We start from the raw sequence: 16,606 nt of genomic DNA on the forward strand, positions 1-16,606 counted from the left end.
AAGAATGTTCACGCAAGTCTTTATACCACTGGTGCAACACGTCTTTGTTCGAGATGAGACTCCAAGCTTCGTCCAGATACTCGTCCAATTTTTCTTCTTGACTTAACATTAGGCATTTATCGTGTTGAATTTGACTAGGATGATCGTTTTGACATCCATAACAATTTTTCTTGATCAATTCCGTCATTTTTTCGACCAAGTGTTTGGAAAAACAGGAGACTAAATGGGCTTCTTGTTCTGGCCATCTCGACTTCATCATGACAACTTCTTTTTCTTTGTCTTGGGATTCTCCTTCCACGGTCTCCTCACATTCCATGTCCAAAGTTTCTCCACTAGGTAAAGAGGGATGACAGTCTTCCATGGCTTCTAAAAATCTAGAATGACTTCTCTCAAACTGTTGATTTCTATGGTATTATCGAATTCGGCATACAGGATGACGTTCACTGTCTTTGGCAGTTCTTTTGCAAACTGAAGTTCCACACGAATCTGGCCTGATTTTATAGGGTGGAAATGTCCCTCGTCGCTGCCTTGGTCTGGAGTGAAATCGAAAGCCCACAAAGTATAACCTCCTGCGTAATCCTCGTACGTATTGCCGTGACTGGTGTTGGTTCCTAACTGACCGGTGGCTTCGTACAGGGACAAGTACGGTCTCAAGTAATTCGTCTTAGTCTCGTCGTCACTAAAGACAGGTTCGAAAGGTCTGGTACACAAGGTCTTGCCATCGCGACTGACTTCGACTTTCTTCACAAAAAAGTGTTTAAACTCAAAAGGATTTTCAGCGAAGGCTCCGTTGAAGGCTGAATTCTCGACCATACCAAGGATTAAACGCTTGGGTAACTGTCCTTGAAACAGATGATCTTCGATCATGGAATGCTGTCCAGCAAGAATGGTGAACGTTTTCACTTCCACACGTCGTATGGGATACTTGGCGGTCGTTCTGCTCAACGTTTGACTGATGTCGTTTCCCACTTTAGGTAACACTTCCACGCGTCGTACGTAGAGTTTGGCCTCCTCGATTTTGCTTTTGGGATTGCCACCAGTAGTAGCATCATCATCAGCCAACAAATGGAAAGCGGCACTACTGCGATTCAGTCTCAAGCGGACATTCACCCCGTTCAGCAAATATTTCTCTTGCAACCACATGTCCAAATGCAAACGATCCATCAGTTCTAAACTCTTTCCATCTTTGATTCTGTTTCTTCGTTCTACAAATCCCTCATTGGTGGTTGTTTTTGATTTGGGGTCAGCTTCAAGATTTTTTTTATCGAATTCGTCAGCTTCGTCAGGTTCCCACAACACACAGGCATTGAGATGAGTATCCTTGGCATCTATTCCGTACGTCAAGAGATTTTCCAGGTAGGCACGGTAAGGGTAAGTATCCATGCTGCTGCTGACCAGTTTGTTGTTCAAGTACAAGTCCACTGAGCTGAACAAGGAATGCATGAAATTGTTGACGGGAGCTACTTTCTCTTCGCCGCTTATAGAATCTCCTCCCTTATCTAGAACTTTGACTTTCAAGTACAAGTAACTGCTATTCAGATCGATGTAATCTTCGGGCTGTCCTTTGATTTCAAACTCGATGGGAGCTGAGGCTGTCAATGAGGAGACGGGGTGAAATTCCACCCATTGGGATTCTTGCATCGTCATCATGGTGGGGGGCATGGCAAACAGATCCAGTTCCGTCTTGGAACAAGCGCAGGACTCTCGGTGCATCATTTTTTTGTCTCTTTTCTCAATAATCGAAAACGTCGAAGTCTCGAACGGTTCTTCTTTTATTGGCCTTTCTAGCTTGAAGTCTGGTGAAAGGGTGTTTTCTTCGTCGTCTCTTTCTGCCTTGTCCTTGTTGAATGCCTGACTCGGTAGCGTGCAGGGCATTTATAGGTGTGTCTCGTCGGCCTAAAATGTCTTTGCCCGTTTGCAGCAAGACATTTTTGCCTGCCCTCATGAAGGCTTCTTTAGGGTTTTGTTTGTCGATGATGACATTTTGGAGAAATTCTTTGCCTTGCGTCAGTGCCGCATCTTTCAAAGCGTGCAATCAGCGTGTCACCATCGGTTTCAACACCGAGGCCACCGAACGAAAGGCGGATTTTAACATATCTCCTAAACCGTGTCCTCGCTGTCGTGCAACCCCTCGGTACACTGGATACATGACTTACTTACGAGTCGTGAGAGAACCGTTTTCGAAAATGGAGTTTCACCGTGACTTTTCCTTTGGTGAATGGAATATTTTGTCCCAAATCTCCTTTTATAGCACTGTTGACCGTGTCCAAATACGACTTGCTGACAGGCAAATAGTGAGGATGGACAAATTCGCGGTGGACGTGGTAAGTGTTTCCACCTTCCTCGTCAGTGGTCATGGCAGAATTTACTTTGAAAGGAATGACACGCAGTAACGGCACGGAGTGTGTCCCACCACGTTGTACTCCACCACATCGGAGTACACGAAGATCAAATTCAGTCCTTGGTTCAGTTCTACTGGGTAACGAAAATGCCTCGCAAAATGCAAGTTGTTGTCAATCTCTGCGATGTGAATTTGTTTGGTCTGCTTATCCGTGACCAAATTGAGGTCTCCACCCAAAATGTCATACAATCCAGGGCAAAATTTAATACGTATACTTCTATCCTCACTATCAAATCTGATGAATAGACAGTGAGACTGTTTGTGGTACTCGATGGTGACACGTTTTTTTAGAACTTTCTCAATGGTTGCATAGAATTTGTCAGCGATGGCCTCCACCAGATGTTGACCACTAAAATAATGGCCTGAATTAATTTTAAAGTGATAAACGTAAAGAGGAGGAGAAGGGTCACTGCTGCTGCGAGGTATTGGGTCCTTCGCAAGATGTGATCTATGTTGAGAAGTGGCCGTCATGGTTTGCTGCAGTGCTGGATCCAGAATCTCGACGTCAAAAGTGTTTTGAGTTTCAGTGATGTTTTTGATTTGTGTTGGGTGAATCATTTCTACCAAAGCCACTTCCCAATGGGCTTCGTGATCTAAGGGGATGGCCTGAGGTAATTTGGCCGTGTAACAGCACAACGTGTTGTTGGGAAACACCTCCATGGAACTGTCACTGGGTAAGGTTAAGTAAAATTGGTTTTCGTGACTCATAATTCCAGAGTTCTGTGGCTGTCCGAGGGGTTATTACTGGACGTCAGAGGCGTGTCTCCGCTCAAAATGGGGTTCTGGTTGTGGTTGGACTGGTGACTGGCACTGACACTGGACACAAGGTTCCCGTGGTTCCCGTTGGAAGAGAATTTCAGGGAGGGATTGGGAAGTAGGTAACCGATGCAACTGCTCAATAAAATGGTCCACAATTGTTTGTCTCCTTGTTGCAAACTCAAATTGGCAATGGCTGCCCCGATGACACAATACGCCACGAAGATTTGGCAGAAAAAGACGATTTGCGTTTTAGGCACACGTTCTCCGCACCACACCCACAAGGGTTGTTTTTGTAAATCTTGCACAGAAGAACTAGGTGAAGGAGGAGTGGTCGACGTAGCTGCGTCTGCTGTGTGAAAGGGCATGATGGTCACTTCTTTTTATAGTCGATGACTTGCGAAGCGTCGATCCAAGAATCAAAACTGGGTGGATATCCTTTCCAACGTACTTTGACTTCTTTGACACGTCGTTTGCCCACTTTACGGGTTCTGCGTTCGAGAATGCTTTCGATGTCGTACATGTCGTCTTCTTTTTTGGTCACACGTTGTAACTCGGGCAAATAAAACGTTCCTTTGAGCACTTCTCCGTTCATGTCTTCCAATTTATAGACGGCAGGATGACGGCCATGCACTCGTCCAGTGACGCGAAACAATTCGGTCGTCCAGTTAGGTAAGTAACCTTTGTCGAAAGTGCGTTTGGTTTTGCCAATGCGCACCCAATCTCCTACGACCAACTCTCCACTTTTCTTGGGGACAGCCCTCGTCGGGGACGTACCAAACGGGCGCTCAAACACCAACACTTCGTTCTCGGGAGTCACGTCTTGCGGGGCACGTCCAATGCTTCGATGATAAGATTGGTTGTACGCTTGCACCAGGTGCGGTAAGATGTCGATGTACTTCAGAGTGTGGTGATGCGTAAAATATTTCCGCATGCGTTCTTTCAAAGTGCGTTGAAAACGTTCCACGATGCTGGCTTTGGTTTCGGGATTCTCGGTGGTAAAAAAATGAATGTCACGTTTCTTTAATTCTTTTTGGAAAGCTTGGTTCAAAAATTCGGTGCTTTTGTCCGTTTGCCATCGAAGAGGGTGACGACCGCTTTGTTTCAGCACTCGTTGCAGGGCTCGCACTAACTCGCTGCTCAATTTGGAAGTCAAGGGCACGACCCAGGCAAATTTGGAAAAGACGTCGATGACACAAAACAAATATTTGTAGCCACGATTGTAGCTGGCCAAATGAGAGACATCGGCTAAATCGGCTTGCCATTGATGATCGATGCCTTCCACTCGGGTGCGACTTCTGGCAAACTTGCGTCGAATGGGTTTGTGCAAAGTGTAGGTAGCTTGTTCTTGTAACCATCGTTGCACTTGAGGTAAACGGAGACTTTTCAGTCGCGTTTTGGCAGCACGATACAATTTTTGAACTCCTGCGTAACCTGCAGGATGCGAGGGATCGTAGTAAATGCTGGCTAAGACTTTTTCCATTTTTTATTTTTTTGTGTTGGTTGGTTGGTGTGTTAATAAGGCACCCACTCCTGGAAGAGGCTACTCTTTTTCTCTTGGGGTATTTTCTTGGATTGCAATGCTTTGCGTGTGCGACCGGCAATAGGTGTTGAAGAGGAGGAGGATGTCTGAGCGGGGGATATCGGTTCTTGTTTCACTTCTGTCTTCACTTCTGTCTTCACTTTCTTTTTCTCTTGTGATGTAGAAGGGGTGGCCATCATCTTTTTAATCCATCCAATTCTGGAGGTAGGTGGTGTTGTTAACTTGCGTACTTTTTCTGGTGGAGTTTGAAACCCTTCTTCCTCTTCTTCTTTTCCTTTTTCTATCTTGGTCACTGGTACTGGTGGTACTGGTACTGGTACTGGTGATGGTGCTGGACTTTTCATCAAGGTCTTAAAATCTTTCAGAGTGGGTAGAGCTGTTTCGTCTAAAGCTTTCTGGTGAAAGAGTTGCAGTCGTTGCAAGAGTTGACCGTACTTTTGCGATTTTTCTGTTTCGGACAAATCTTGGCGATCCATCAAGGACTGCAATTCGTGTTGTAACTGGGACATCTCGCTCAAATTGGGATTGGGAGGTAAATGCGGGGTGCGTTGTTCTTGCCACCGATGGTATTCCATCCATCGTTTGTAAGGCACTAAAGCTAGTTTTCGTCCTTCCATGGGGTTGTCAGGGGTCGATTCTGAGATCTTGGGACTTCCGAAGGCCTTTTTATCTTGCTCCCACCAGTCCTCCCAACATGGTTCCCAAGACTCCTTTCAGTATGGGGCCTAACAAGAGAGGTAAAATGCCTCCACGTTGGACCAACATCTTCTTTTTTTGACGAATGGGAATTTTCTTTCGAACCATTTGGCGAAGAACGTGACGATGTTTGCTTAAGCATTGTTTCTGGTGTTTGGACAAAGGGATCGTGCCTTTCAAAACGTTCAAACAACATTCGCACACGGTATCGATGACCTCTTTGGAGGCCGTTTGAATGAGTTTTTTTCGTAGGGGTGGAGAAGCTTTGGACAGGACAGATAACATGTCCCCATGTTTGGCTAAACGTGGTGCCAGTCCTTTCCTTTTCTTTCCTTGGGGTTTTCTGGAGGGTGACATCTTTGAGTCTTCAGGAGCACCAAAAAAAAAAACACTGATACCCTACTCGGTCACAGGCCTTTTTTATACTGGAACGCGTCGCCACTGATTGTCTTTACGTCGTATTAGTTTGAGGACAGGCATGACACGTCGTGCAGGGGTACGCAACGGACTAAATCGAGCCAGTTCTTGCTTGGACAAATCCAGTAAACTTTGTAACATGCCCGATCTTTCATGGACTTTGATTTTGGGAGAAGGTACTTTGTGAGCAGCAGCCACTGCCGCTAAATTGGAGGGTCCTGCCACTGGGGAAGTTCTTTTGGGGGTCATCAACGGAGAAGTTCTTGGTGTGATCAACGTCTCCAAGTACTCTTCAGTTCCTGGTGTCATCAACGGAGAAGTGGACAAACGTGAGGATGCCGGAGACGTAGTCACTGCCGTGGCAGGTCGTGGTTTGCGAGTGTAAGGTTGCGTCCTGGCCGATGTGCCTCTCTTGCGACTAGTTTTCTTCTGTGGACTTTTCTTTTTCTGGGGACTTTTTCTCTGTTTCTTTTTCTGGGGGCTTCTTTTCTTTTTCCGGGGTGGTGGTGTCTGGTCAGAGGAGGGTCCTGCCACTGGAGAAGTTCTCCTTGGGGACCTGGTCTTTTTCTTCTTGGGGCTGCGTTGGACTTTTGTCTTGTGTATAACTTTGGGGGCATTAGGATCCCATCTTAAGAGTGAGCGAATGATGACCCCTCCTAGAGTACCGCTCCCTCCAGGTTTCAAAATGATTTGTTTTTTGGTTTGAGTGTCGATGCGGGGATCGGCCAGTTGGACCAAAGCGACTTTGTTTCGATCGAAAAAGCGTTGGGTTTGATGAGGAATCTGAATGATTCCTTGGAGTAATTGACGTGCCGTCACCGTGAACCATCGTAAGACTTCTTTGAGACTAGCTTCTAAGACACGAGCTCGTGTTTGTGTATTTGTATCTCGACTGATGCCATACAAGGCACGAATCAATTTGACGGGAAGATGCGACTGAAGGGACGTCATGTTCACACTGTGTGAGACAGAAGAAAAAGGGTCTGAGGTTTTTATAGATTTTTATGGGGAGTGAAATGAAGTCGAGGACGGAGACGTGTACAGGACAGGCCCTCCGTCTTGGCACCAGTGGTGAAACAAGTGGGTACGAAATCGCAATTCCTCGGGAGTCGTAGGTTTCAAATCGACGAGTAAATAGGCGTGTGGAGTTTGAGTGCCATCGTCGTACGCCTGAGTCGGCCAAGGCGTTCCTAACTGTTTGGCTAAGACTTGCACTTGCGATTTATCTCGGGGGCTTTTAAACAAGACCACGTAATGCGCATTGAGACTGATGGTGCGATGGGCTTTACTTTGTTGAAACAAATTTTGGGTGATGTAAACGACACTGGCATTACGGTGATGCCCTTTGCGCGTGAACCACAATTTAATTTCTTCTTCGTCTTCTCCTAACATGTCGTCGAAAATGACCAAATGGGTTTGACGGGAGTCAGAGACGATGCCGTCGTCTTCTTTAGGAATGCCTTCCACAAACACGATGGAATCGCCTTGACTTTCTCGCAAGAGGCTGTACGCCGATTGCCACTCTTTGTAACACCACACGATCCGCTGAGGTGGTCGATCGATCAAATGATGTTTATGTTCGATCAAACGTTTGACAAATTCGGTTTTGCCTGAACCGCTAGGTCCAGCAATGAGCATGTTAAAGGGATGGCGAAGATACAAAGCCTCCCAACTGGCACGATCTAAGTGTTCGTCGATGACTTTGACAGTAGAGGAAGAGGGAGCAGAGACAGTAGAGGTAGCCATAGTGTGAGGAATGTCACTTGTGACACGAAAACAAAAAAGACAAGAGTTTATATACTTTTTTCAGAACACTTTTATTGAATGTTTCAAATATGAACACGAAAGACAAAAATACATAAAACCCAAATAGTGATGTACAGGAATAAAAAACACATCAAAACGATCAAAGTGGAATATAAACAAGTGTCTGTACAACATGTTTTGGGTAACCAAGATGTCCTAGGGACAGTGTGTAATGTTCTTACAGTCTCTACATGAGGTATTGTCACACAAGTGTCCTCCCGGAATGACCTTTCAGGCATGTCCATGACAGTCCTGTCCTGAAGCGAGTGGTTGTTCTCGGTGACGGGTTCTTCTGGCACCGTCACTAACACAGATTGAAAAGTAACTTTTTTCCTTGAACAACTCTTGTGCATACTGGGCCACTTCTTGGGTCCAAGCCTCAAAACCCCCCTTTTTCCAATCACGAACATCTGTCCAATGGGGGTGTAAGTCACAAGCCACACACACATCGTCATACACGTCTTGGGTAGCTAAAAGTTGACGAATCTTTTTTTCCTGTTGGGGTCGAGAAGTATCCAGATGAAAACGCAAGGCTTTGAGCAAAAGGAGTTTTTCGTGACCATTTAAGGTCATTGAGGTGGTAAGTACTGATCGTAAAGAGTCCACAAAGAATCGGCTGGTAAACGAAATCCCAGAAAACAAGTCACTAAGACACACACCACTTGTCGTCCCAAATTGAATGGATACAGTTCTTGTAATAATTGATGGCAATGATCCACGGTTTGAATATGGTCATTGAGTACCTTCCACGGAATCTGTTGAATGATATGTGACATAATCCGTGGCATGGCAACTTGATTTTATAGTGTCTTTGTTTCGGAAGCAATAAAGGTTATTTCTAACCAAACACGTTCGTTCTCCAGTAGGGAATTTAAATGTTACATACTGTAACTGAAACGTCAGAGTTTGTCTAGATGTTTCGTCTTTTTCTAAGCAGATTCCATGTAACAAATGTTGGTAATCCTTTAACTCGTCTTCCTCAATACGTTGCAGTAAGTGAATCTCGAAGTAACCAAAATTACGAACGTCTAGTCCATCATCATCATCATCATTCATACACTGAAAGTGTTCAACAAGGTCTGACCACTCAAAAAATTTCTGACGAATCAGTCCTCTTATACCATTCAGGTACCAGTGGTTAAAGATCTGGTGACGTAACGGATGCAATTGTTCTTTACGTTTCACTTGTATTTTCACCAGCTCTCGGTAAATCTTTTCTCTCAACTCCTCAGGCAAGCCCAAAATGTTCTCTTGTAAAGTATCCATAAGTATATACACTGTTTTTGGAATCGTTGGGTGGTGGCCAATAGCCTCGTTTACCTTTGTGGCTGATGTAATATCCACTCATAATCAGTCTTCTTATACTTTGGAAAAGAGCATAATTTAAAAACGGATGAATCACTTTGAGTTTGCGTTTCACTTGTATTTTGATCAGTTCTCGGTAAATGCGTTCTCTCAACTCCACAGGCAAAGCACGAATGTTCTCTTGTAAAGTATCCATGAATAGGTCATACTAAATCCTCTTTGGTCTGACACAAGAAATGTACTGTTTGCACAAACATGGTTTTACTTCAGTGTCGAATTTAAATCGTTCAGTCACTAATCTACACATTACAATTCGTTCAGAAGTTTCCTCTTTCACCAAGTTGACATTGTGTTCAAGATGTTGGTAATTCGTTAACTCTTCCTCTGGAATTCGATGCAGTACGTTTACAATGATGTAGGTAGAATCGTCCATACCAAACCAATCCTTTTTAAAACTAGAGGATCGTTGATCAATGTCTGTCCGATGGAACACTTTCAATTGAATCAATCCTTGTATAGCCTTCAGGTACCAGTGATTCAAACACCGGTGACGTAACGGATGCAATTGTTCTTTACGTTTCACTTGTATTTTGACCAGCTCTCGGTAAATCCTTTCTCTCAACTCCACAGGCAAAGCACGAATGTTCTCTTGTAAAGTATTCATGAATAGGTCAGTCCGTACAATTCACAAAAGTAACCCACATAGTGAGTAATTTCTGACCACTGCCATTCAGGGTAACGTCCAAGAATGTCACTGAACTCTTTTGATGTAAACGGTCTAAAGCGATATAATAGGATGAATGCACCCTTGACCCAAAGAAATCTAACACACTGGTTGACTTTTTTCACTTTCCTCTTATGAATTTCTCGACACAAAAGTTCTACAGTGACCCATTGAGATTTCACTCTGGCAAACCCCTGCCAAACTTCCTTGTAAATCTTCTCTTGTAGTTCTTTAGGTAATGATTCAATATCGTTTTTGAAATGAAGTTTAAATACTGGTCTCGGTGATGTCCAACATTTGACTCCTAGCCAATCTGGTTTCTTCTTCGTCAACGACATGGTAAGTTACTTTAATGTCTCGGTCCCACTAAGGGTAAGTAATGACAATTCGGTGACCATCGAGCATGTTCAACGTAGGCCGAATCTTGCGGTTCCCAGTGGTGAAGTGACACACCGCAACTGAAGCACTTGACTTTATCTCCTTCGCCCAAGTAGAAAAATCCAGCTCTGGCTAATTCTTCGGGGGTCGATCCTCCCAGATACTTAGGCCATTTTCCTTTGAACGATTGAAGACGATTTTCAAAGTCGCAGTATTCCGACAAACGCACAGGGAACGAATATTCGTTTTTCACAGGTTCGTTTCGATGAGGGTTGGGTGACATGAACAGGAGTTTGCTCAGGGCTGGATGACATCCGTAGGGGGGTAGACGTGAAGGTGAACATTCCCCTTGAAAACGAAACCCAGTAAAATGTCCAAGAGGACGAGCGGCATCACTTTCGCATCCCTCAGGTTTGACACGCACAGCATCCCTTTCCATGATAGGGGTAGGGACACTAAAGTTCCCATGATGCTTTACGCCATCGCTCAGGTCACAAGGTACAGCATCGTACCCATCGCAAGGCTCACAATCGCATTCCACTTCCGAAGCCTCACACTTAAATTGTGCCTTTCTAAACAACTTGTTCTGTGTTTCTCTGAAAGTATTCATCTTGTTCGCTCGGTCTTGGTAGTCACAATGAACTATCGATCTTGCCTAGGGTTCCTTTTTATATACAGACCAATACCGACGTGTCCATACGGTAAGGTGAAATGATTGGGAAGTCGCACTCGCTTCTGGTACACGATTTGATAGACTTTTTCCAAGGGCCTACTGACGATGTGGTGAGTGGGTAAACGTACAATCTTGTTCGGTTGATAGGTGGTCACTTTAAAGTTTCCATCCTGTCCCGATTGCAAGGCTTCTTTCAATACCCCAAAGTTGACCACTCGACTGGTACGATGATTCAGAGTCAGTCCTTTCACTTTGCACGTCGTGTGCACTTCTCCTTGTTTGTCACGGTATTCGTAGCCGTAATTTTTGGGACCGCCACTGACGAAACTTAGAATCTTGTCGTCGGAATGCTCGTCTGTCCAGGCTCCTAAACGGTCTCCTTCGATGTCAGGGTGATGTTGAATTGGGTGATGGATGTAAATGCAACTGTCCGTGTCAAAGTATAGGACGCGTTCCCCTAACAGTTCTAAAGCTTCGTACAATTTTAAGCGAGCATGGGCTGTCACGTAAGCCGCAATGATGACATTTCCAAAAGGGTCATCTTGTACAAAGTTCAGATCTTCTTCGTAATTGACCAAGATCAAATCCTCTCGAACGACGTCCACGTGTTTCATGTATTTGGTTTTGTCGTGAATCATCTGGAAGTAGCGGGAAGGTTCTGTCAAATATTCCGTCTTGGATAAACACGGTCGTTGTGCCATTTTACCCCACAAGCAATTTAACATCACTTTGGCAAACGATCGCCTGCCTTCGTTTTTCTCGATGTGGTCTAAAGTGATGCCTTCTTGTTCCCGGTATTTCTCTTTGAATTATATTTGGTCTTCGGGAGTGTGACACCAGGAAGGATAGCCGCTGGCTTCTTGTTTCAGTTTCAAAAAGGCATCCACGTAGTCGGCGAAAATGCCTTTCTGAGTAGGGTCACCCCTGTGGTATTGTTGTGTCTTGGGAAAGTGGTAAATTTCGTACACTTCTAACAGTTGGTATCCCATGTCCAGAGCTTTGAACAATTCTACGCTGACCCAGGTTCCCGTCAAGGCACGTTCTTCCTGGGTGTGCTGACAAGGTTGGTCTTGGTTGCGCGTTTCGGCACAAGTACGGCACAAGGGAAACATCAGTTTGCCTTGACAATGGTGAGGTAAGACGGGATGGTATAGGTTCGTGGGAGGTAAAACTTTGTACTTGATCAAGCCTTCGTATTGTCGAATGTTTTTCAGGTCGATGTGTTCCGTCAGCAATTGCGGGTGCCCTACAGGAAAGCGACAATATTTGCACACGTAGGGATACAGTGAACACACGTCCAAGTATTTGATTTCTTCTCCTTTCTCTTCGTCGGCTTGGTACAGCAAACAGGTGGCATTGGTCCTTCCTCCGTACAAACTATCCCTCGGGTTCAGCGGGTCCATGAACTGGTAACTTTCCACGAGGCGTTTAAGCTCGGGATCGATTTTCATACGGTGATCGTATTCGTGTTCCCACATTTCCACCACTTGGTATCCTTGCTGTTCTAACTTTAGGCGTCGCTGACAAGTGTCCTGGTACAGGTCTTCCATGGTCCGTTGCAAAAACTGATTTCTAGTGCCACGGTCAGGGTAACAGACGGGACATCCGTGAAATAAGCAACCATTAAACTCGTACACGATCTTGGGGTTTTCTAAGTCCCAGCCATCGACCGAATACGTTCCGATGGTCTTTTCGCACCTCCGTTGCGGGCATGCTGAATCCACTTGTCTTCCTTGTCGCACAAGTAATGTAACCAACGTAGGGCTTTGACCGAGTATTGACGCTTGACAAAGTGGGTCGTTTGAGGACTGATGACAGCCACGGTGTTTTCAGGCATGAATCGTTGGCGGTACACTAAGGAACACGCTTTGGCAATGGTGCAAGCTTCTTTCAAAGGATCGACCCGTCCGTGTTCCATGAACAGTTCTCGAAATTTTCCACAGCAACGTCGTAAAATGTCCACGTCGGAACGACAATACTTTAGCATTTCTTCCTGAAAGTCGAAAGGGTCCGAGGCGTGAGCCTGGTACCAAGCGTAGAAAGCTTCTCGTTGTTCGGTACGCATGTTGTCGGGGTCGTAATAGTGAGCCTCAGGCAAATGGGGTAGAACGGCATGTTGATTGGCTTCCGTATTGAAAAAGTGTGGAAAATAACCTTTAGCCATTTCTGTCATTCCAAACGTTTTAGGCATTCGACTCAAAGGCATGGCCAAGTAACTCATCGAATCTTTAAACTGCACTTGTCCCACTTGCATGAAAATGATTTTGGCTCCGTTCAAAGTGACTTTAGGACGTTCGGTGCCATGTTCTGTATAGTACCTCAAAAGAAACTGTCCATCGTATCCGGAGAAATTGTGAGCCATCACTGTGGCATGACGATGACAATCTCCGTAACGTTCGATGTCCTCTTGGCTCCACGTCTTGTCAATGGGGTCTAAGACCCATCGAGCGAAATCGGCTAGCGTGTTCGGTCCCCGAAAGATTTTTTCACGCCCTCCAGGAATTTTGCTGCAGTGAGGGCAATAACTGAAGATAGGTTCTTGAATGCACTTCTCGCACGCTCGATGAGCCACGCAGAAATTAGGAATGTGAATGCCGGTCTCTTGCATGCATTCGAAATCGAAAAAGATGAAATTGCCTTTCTTCTTGTGACCGTCCTCTTTCTCTGGTGGGGGTTGGTATTTTTGCACGTAGCATTGGTGTTCCAAGTCCACGATGTGGTGACAGATGTGACATTTTTTCTTTCCTGAACATACGTGTGCCTTGGCATTATTGGTAAGTATGCCTTGTCCACACGTAGGGCACAATCTCAGGAGTTGACAAGCACATTTCTTCTGTGAACCTTGTGTTTTCAAATGTTGTTGGTAACAGGTAGGGCTGACAAACGTGCGCAGACAAGTTGAACAAGGCACTGGTTCTTCGCTCAGACAGGGTGGAGAGGCCAAACATCCTGAGCATTTCCATCCACAATGTTTGTGTTGCTCTCGATTATTATAACCATAGTCACATTTCTCACAATAATAAACATATCCCAGGAATCCAGTGATACTGGTAATGGTATCGAAATGTTCATCGTGATGATAGACATGAATGTATTTTCCGTCCTTAAAATGTTGGCCTCGAAACAACAGAGACCCGCGCATTTCTTGAGGGTGCACTTTCAAGGTGTAGCGTGGAGCTAGGGCATCTTGCAATTTTTGCATCTCAGGAATGCCACAGGGTGTGTCTTTGGACAGGCCAGCTTGTTGCAACAGGAGTTCTGCTTCGTTTCGTTGTTTGGTTCGGTTCGATTTTCGAAAGTTCTCCCAGGTTCTTTTCCATTCTACCGTGTCGTTCTTGTTGGCATAGGTTCGTCCCACCACGATGGCACGGGCTAAACACATCTGGTCTTGAGGGTTGTTAATTCGGACGAGACTTGTTTTGGTGTTGCGAAGGTCGTCCACCAATAACATCTTTTTGCGTCCAGTCCCTTGAGGAAGAGAGACGTGAGCCATTTTCAGTGTGGCTTTACCATCGGTGATGTCAAACTGGTCATTAGATTGTTGTACGTGTTGAATCTTGTCCATGACTTTGGAAGGGGTTAGTTCTGCGGGTCTGCTAAACTCGATCCAAACAGGGGATTTCAAACCGTCGTGATCTATGGATAGTGTCAAGCGATCGTCTTCTTTGGGTTGACATTGTCGCTTGAGTGCGGTGAGCAAAGAATCCCACATCTCGGTGATAAACCCTTCTGCTTTCTCCAACGGTACGTCGGCCTTGAAATCTTTAAACTTCACCGTGTAGGTGTAAGCCGTGGTTCTAAATTTTCTAGAGGAGCGCTTTTCCGTCTCTCGAATGGAATAGTATTTTTCAGGGTTGACTAAGGGTGACGAACTTGGTTTAGAGGTTTCAAATTCTGGTTCACTCATGTCCTCTTCAAAATCACTGGCATGAATCTGTGCCAAGATTTCAGCTCTGGTACGAGGCGATAGATCACGTTTCTGCCTCTTACTTTCTTCTTTCTTCTCGAATGAATGGGATCGTTTCATCTTGAGTGCAAAACGTCAAATGACTCAAGTTTAAACACCATAGACTAATTTATAGTCATGGCAGACTAACGTATATAAAAGGGTGTGTGTCTTGTCCTTTCACTATTCATTTCACTCTCAAGCCGAGCACAACGATGGAAGAGACTAACCAAATCGAACGTTTCGTCAGAGCTTTGCGAGGGGTCATTAGAAAATTCTCTTCAGATCAGCCCACGGACTACTCTCCTTCCTTTCGAGATAAAAGTCAAGATACTTGCTATATCTGTCAGAAGAAAGGGCATTGGTCTTCGGAATGTCCAGACCGTCAAAAAAGAAAAAAAACAGGGGCTAAAAAAGACAAAAGTCAAGATACCTGTTATTATTGTAAAGAAAAAGGACATTGGTCTCCAGATTGCCCAAAAAAGAAACAAGAGGGATCAGAAGAAAAGAGGAATTCTTCAGAAGAAGAAGAGAGGGATTCTTCAGAGGAAGAGATGGATTCTTCTGAGGAAGAAAGAAGACAGGTGAAGAAAAAGAAACAGGAGAAAAAAAGAAGGGAAGAAAGCGAGGAGGAGGAAGAAGAGGAAAGGAGTGTGACGGTGAAAAAATTAAAAAAACAGAGAGATTAAACAAGGAAACAGAAGAAGTTAATAACTTTTTATTAAAGTGTTGAGTTGTGAATTGTGAATTGGATTGTAAAAAATGGATAAAAGAATAAATTAATGATATAAGGTAAGTGTCTTTGAGTTCTGATTTTAAAATAAGAACGTACACTCACGCACTCATACACAGAAACGTACTATAAGGGTAAAATAGGTGGGGTTTTTTTGAGTTATTGGCAAATTGAAATTGTATTTCTTTTCGAGAAATGTGGGTGGCCCTGAAAAGGGCCTTTTTTATGGTGTAGGGGTGAGTTTAAGCAATCAACTTTAACTGCCTTAAGCCTTTGCCACGGCCAAGGCCTACTTCTGGACTACGTAATGTTGATGATGATTGGGTTGAAATCATTAAGGGTGGTACGGTAGGCTTAGTCACAGGGTTGACGTGTTTAGCTCGGGAAGGTCGTATTCTCTTCGGTCGTAATAAAGAAGTCTGATACATTTGTTTCAGACTTCTTAACTCCGCTAAAATGTCCAACAGTACCGTGACCGTTTGATTTTCACCCTCTTGTTTCTTTGCTGCTACTTCTTCTTGCTGTTGTTGCTGTTGTTTTTTTCTTACCTCTTCTTCTTGCTGCTGTTGCTGTAGGAGAAAAGCTTGTTCCGCTTCCTTTTGTCGTTGTATAAATTTCTCCAATTCTTCTTTCTGTCGCTGTCTAAAATTCTCCACTTGCGGTAATGAAGAAGGTAACTCAGGTTCAGGAACAAATTCTTGCGAGGAGAGAAAATCCACAAAATCCCAATTCACCTCTTCTGAAAGTAAGTCCGGGTTCCCTTGGGCAGTCTCCCCTGTTGGTGCACCCCAATGGATCGTTTTCTGAATTTCCGTCATGTTGAATCACTGTCGCATAGATTGACTGCACACAAGCGCTAGCGAATCTATATAGACTACGTGACGTCACAGACTGCTCTCTTCGGATTGGATGCGGGCTGACTGAATTTTGTAACGCGTGTTCGGATTGGTGAATGAACTCAATCCGTTTCAATCCTACCTCTACCTATAAATAAGCGCAGTTCACTGCATTGATTCACCTGTTCTCGTCGCTTCAAGATGTGGACCGATGTGCAATCTTCTACGCTTGTGTCTTCCATGATGTTCAGGACGGACATGCTCATGTATGTCCGATCCAAGTGGACCGTTGTCCACAGGACAAACACCAGCCTGTGGATACGTAGGATCTACGTTGAAAGACAAGGATGCCTGAAAAGAGTGCTGATTTACGGGCCAACAGTGAGACGCAG

This window comes from Sinohyriopsis cumingii, chromosome 12 (assembly GCF_028554795.1).
Source record: "Sinohyriopsis cumingii isolate HCF-2022 chromosome 12, ASM2855479v2, whole genome shotgun sequence".
NCBI lineage: Eukaryota > Metazoa > Mollusca > Bivalvia > Unionida > Unionidae > Sinohyriopsis > Sinohyriopsis cumingii.